The 5,265-nt window shown below is 36.1% G+C and overlaps 1 long non-coding RNA gene and 1 other non-coding gene across 3 annotated transcripts; one reads left to right on the top strand and one right to left on the bottom strand.

Moving 5' to 3' along the window:
* Positions 1-680: 680 nt before the first annotated feature.
* Positions 681-787, bottom strand: LOC113715282 (small nucleolar RNA R71). Its single transcript, XR_003453918.1, has one exon. It is a non-coding gene; the product is annotated as a small nucleolar RNA R71 (small nucleolar RNA).
* A 1,563-nt stretch (positions 788-2,350) lies between these two features.
* On the top strand, positions 2,351-3,551 carry LOC140016307 (uncharacterized). Of its 2 annotated transcripts, none has more exons than XR_011822689.1 (2): positions 2,351-2,534; positions 2,667-3,551. It is a non-coding gene; the product is annotated as an uncharacterized lncRNA (long non-coding RNA). The 2 variants fall into 2 exon arrangements; XR_011822690.1 differs by having other exon boundaries at positions 2,649-3,551.
* Positions 3,552-5,265: the final 1,714 nt, after the last annotated feature.

The raw sequence follows: 5,265 nt of genomic DNA, 5'->3' as shown, positions 1-5,265 counted from the left end.
CCAAGGGTTCGGCCAAGCCAAGAAAGAAATGAAGCAAAATTGGTCCAAAAGAAAGATAAAAAGAAAGAAAGTTGTCTTGGATCATTGACACTTGGCAAGACCAAGTTTTTCCTCTTTTTTTTCTTTTCTATCCTTTTCTTAGTTAATAATTTTGGCTGGCTTTAGGTTTAATTTAGGGAGGATTAAATGAAATAAAATCAAGAAGATTAAGATAAGAAAGTATTGGTCAAGTGGTGTACTCAACCGGTAATAAACGGCGCTCGTCGGTTCAAGCCTACTTCTTTAACTCTCTTATATTTTTGTTTTAACTTATGATGCACTAACTTATTTTTAGCACTTCTAATCACACACTTTTTCTTTTTTAAAACTCGCTCTTATCCACCAATTTTAGTACACACACCTCACCAACTGATCCCACTACCAAAATGTACAATAATCCTAGTTTACTCTAACTATAAAGTAAAAGTAAAACTCTCGATTCTATTATTTATTGCAACTATTGAGGGAGTAAATTAGTAGTAAAGAATTTATAAATTAACTTATTCAGAATAAAAGAGAATTGTAAGAAAAAATATAGGTGAATTTTCAAGTTCTCACAGCATCCACCTAATACTTTTACTAGTTGAACTGATTTGTCTCGTTCATTCTTAAACAAATATTTTTCACCAACAAATACTGCTAAGTTAAGTATAAATATAATTAGTTTTTATCCGTAAGAGGAAGAATCTTTGTATGAAGCATGGGAGCAATTTAGGGTGTTACAACAAAAATGTCCACATCACAGTCTTTTTGATTCATTGTGCAGATATTCTATAATAGATTGAACTTCACTATAAAAACTCATGTGGATGCTGCAGTCAGAGCAGTATTGATGGGTAAATCAATTGACCAATCCCATGAATTAATTGAAAAAATGGGCAAAAATAATTATTAATAGGCTAATAAGAGAGGTAATACTAGAAAAGTGACAGGTATGTTTGAACTTAATAGTCTCAATTTGTTGAATGCCAAAATGGATAATGTGATAAAGATATTGAATGCACGTGTGACTAATGTTGGTTATAATTTGAGTTTACATACTAATGTAGCTTATTGTAATGTGTGTGTGGAGAAAATCATGATGATTTCAGTTGTGCAAATGAACAGATGCAATTTGTTAGCAATTATAATTAGCTTCCACAAAACAATCCTTACTTGAACATATACAATCTAGAATGGAAAAATTATCCAAATTTTAGATGGAATGACCAAGCGAACCAACAACGGCCGCAAAATTCACCATGTTTTCAACCTAGACCTATGGATATGGAGATTAAACCTACTTGGGAGTTTACTATAGAGAAACTAGCTAATACTTTAAAGGACAAAATTGATAGGTGGGTTAGTGCAATTTCTGAAAAATTTGAGAGGATTAAGGGAAGATTGGACCAACTTACTATAATGTATAGAAACGTTAAGGTCCAAATAAGTCGACTAGCTAGAGCCTTGCATTCTAGGAATCTAGGAGAGTTACCTAGCAAAATCAAAACAAACCCGAAGAAGCATGTCAAAACAATAACTCTTAGAAGTGATTGGCAAATAAGTGACTCTCCTATTGTTGAGAAGGAGAAAGAGAGTAAGAATGAAGAAGTTAATGCTAGAGGTGAGAGTGTAGGGGAAGGCAAAGACGAAATAGGCATAATGAAAGAGAAATTTCATGAAACTTCACTATTCGAGACTATTCCTATACCACCACTAGTGACTTTTCCTAAAAATTGAAGAAAGCCAAGAATGATAAAGAATTTGAAAACCTTATACAATGTTTTCCATTAATTACATATTAACATTCCATTTTGTAGATTCCCTCCTATGAAAATTCTCTCAAGGAGATCATGACGAGCAAAAGGAAGTTAGAGGATTATGAAACTATAGCATTGATAGAAGAATGCAGTGCTATTAATCAAAATAAATTGCCATCTAAATTAAAGGATCCGGGTAGTTTTTCTATCCCTTGCATAGTTTGTAGTATTGAATTTTCTAAAACATTATGTAACCTTGATGCAACTGTATCTTAGCAAGACAATTGGGGTTAAGTGAGTTTAAATATACTAAGGGTTCGTTTGGTTCCCCATAGAATTGGGGTTTAGAATTGGAATTGGGGTTCCAATTCCAATTCTTTAGTTTGGACACCGGCAATGCCAGAGAATTAGAATTCAATTTGAATTCTACGAGCCATCAATTCCACAAATTCAATTCTTTGGTAGGACCTAAGAATTACAATTCCAATTCCATAATTTCACCTCCTATTCGGGTTAGTACGCGGATCCTAATGGGTAAAAAATTAAAATCGGGTCAACTATTTGAGCAGCCCTCTCTCGCGATCTAATTAGTCACTTTTCCTCAACCGCAAGTGCTTCTTCTGTGCGTCATCCCCTTCACCGCCACCCTAACATTTTGTCTCTTCCACCACCGTCTCCGGCATCGCTCTGCCACGCATCTACCCATCACTTCAGCAATCGCAAGACTGCTCCGAACTGGGTTCTTCAGTCCGGAAGGTAACAACTAAAAGCTCTCCTTTGCCTTCGATTTTTAACTTTGCAGCATTGAATATTGAATTCTGAATTTCTTTGACTCTAACGGCTATGCCCCTTTCGTGCTCTGATGGCCAGTGATTTGATGTCTCTCAGATCGTACCAGTGAATCGGCCCTCTCACCTTACTTCAGTACTTACTACCTGCTTTGGTAATTTGGATGGGGTGGAAGTCCCTGGGATGGCATTTTTGTTTTTGATGGCCTTGCATGATTTCAATGGCTCGAGTCTTGCCTTGATGTTTGCCTCTGCCATTCATAAAGTTTAGTTTATTAGTGCATGGTTTCGGTGGTAAGTTTGCCCTTCGCTAGGTTTTTCATAACTTACTTGGATGCACAGAGTGTAAGAGGAGGAGTAGATTAGTATTTTATCTTACTTGGAAGAAAAAGAAGAAGGAAATTGGTCCAGAAACTGATCAAATCACTTTTATGCTGCCTGCAACAAGAGTATTTTCTAACATTTAGACTAGACTGTTTTATGATTTCATTCTGTAAGGGAGGCATACCTCATCAAAAATTTTGTTGAGAACTTCTTATGTTACATGGTCACATATATAAACTTAAAAACTTACATCGAACCAAATGCTTTGGGTCCAAAATGGAAGATAGGAAGAAGGTGTGGAAAATACAAAAAATCAGATTCAGTTTACCATGTACTTTTAGGAATTGGCATTAGGTTACTGAAATTTTGTCATTACTCCCTCAACCATTTAAACATTAAAGGAAAGAAATTGGAACCGGAGGCTCCACAATGTTGTCAAATTTGGTGCCCAATTTGACAAAGCCGGTACATCTACATGTTGGTAAACAGAGGAAGGATCATGGATGGTTTGGACTCAGAATTCTATATTGATACTCGTCCAAGCATGAGTGATGCTGAGGACGCATAGATTACTGTTATCGTTTATTGTACATGTTAGATAATGTAGTGAATTTGGAGAACCTTGATATATAGATGTATGCTAAAATAGTTTTACCAGCAATTACCAAGGTCTTTTATGTTTTAACTGGTGCTTGAGACTTCTTTGAAGTTGTTAATTCACATATGCATGAAGGTCATTAAGTGAAAATTTGATTTTTGCCTGCAGCTTGGATGTTTGGCATGCTTTGAGCACTTAAATCCACTTTCTACTGACTTATCCTTTGTCTTCTGCATTTTGAGTGATTTAGTAATCTCTCTTTCTGTCGATGTTCACTTGAGCTCTTTGATATATATGGTCTCTTTTTGGGGGAAAATGAACGACATCATACTACTGCTTGAATGGATATGGAATTCAAAATACAGGGGTCATTACTGACTTCCAGTTTGATTGGTGACAGAAATTGGAACCGGAGGCTCCACAATGTAGTCTTGTTTCTAGAAAGAAAGCTTTGTCGGGACTTTTCTGTTTCTTTCTTTTGTTGCAGTGTGCTGGAAAATCCTTACCAGTAGAAGCTTTAAGTCACCAGAATAAGTTTAGGACATCTCCAAACTATTTTGTGCACATAAGTGATGATCTTAGCAACATCTCCAAATTGCTTTTGCAAAAAGGTTCCGTCCAAATAAGTCATCATAAGTTCTTCATTTAACATATGTATGGATTTTTCTGGTGCATATTTGCCTCTCACTTTTAGTTCTATAATGCAGTGGCTGTTGAATCTATTTTTAAGAACATGACATTGTGATGTTTTTCTGGTGCATATTTGCCTTAGATATGGCATCTGAAGCAACATCTCAGTCAAAAGGGAAAGGCAAAGGGTATTTCACTTGGACTCCTGAAATGGATCGTGTAATGGGCACCTGTTTTATTGACCAAATGAACCAAGGAAACAAATTGGATGGTAAATGTGCATGGAAGACAGCAGCCTACACCGTAGTAATGAATGCTTTATTCGATAAGCTCAATATATCTGTGACAAAGGCTAATATTTTATCTCGTTTCAAGACATGGGAGAAACACTATGACATCCTATACCCACTGCTCCAGTCATGTAACTCTGGGTCTGCGATAATATGGGACTACTCTAGAGGTAGAATTGATGTTCGTGATGAGGATGTATGGAATGCTCGAGTAAGTGAGAATCCAAAAATTCTTCCTTATAGAAAAAAAATTGTGGTTGAAAATTGGGAGGATATCTGTACACTGTTTTCACAAGATCGTGCAAATGGAGAGGGTGCCCAAACTGTTTTTGAGGCTAATGTTGAAACTGAAGTTGAAGAGTCTGCTAATGTAGAGGAATCATTTGAGACTGATTCACGATCTTTAGAAGATGAAGTTATGAATGCACTGCTAGCTCGACAACGGTCAAAATCAAAAGCTTCATCTTCAACAAATGATCGTGGCACAAAGAGAAAACTAACGAGCTCTCAAGTACTTTACAAAGTGTTGGGACGAATGGCAGATTCACTGGATAAGTACTTAAATTCAGAATGCTCAAAAGTTACAACAAAAATGGTGGAAGACGAGTTATCTAAAATTGAATTGGATAGATTTCAATTGTTGAAGGGTATTGACTTACTTATGAATGACAGGACAAAGTATGACACTTTTTCTGGTCTCGGAGATGACTTAAAAAAGGATTGGCTATTGATGCACATTGGTAATTGATTTTTTTTTGGGTAATCTCCAGTTGAAGTTGTTTTTGTAGAAGAAGTTGAGCTGATTGCTGGAAGCCCAAGTAGAGCAAGTAAAAGTTGTTACTACTCCATCGTGTATC

Source organism: Coffea arabica, chromosome 10c (genome assembly GCF_036785885.1).
Source record: "Coffea arabica cultivar ET-39 chromosome 10c, Coffea Arabica ET-39 HiFi, whole genome shotgun sequence".
Lineage (NCBI taxonomy): Eukaryota > Viridiplantae > Streptophyta > Magnoliopsida > Gentianales > Rubiaceae > Coffea > Coffea arabica.
Note: the sequence above shows the minus strand (reverse complement) of the source record. Positions and strands in the feature narration are given on the sequence as shown.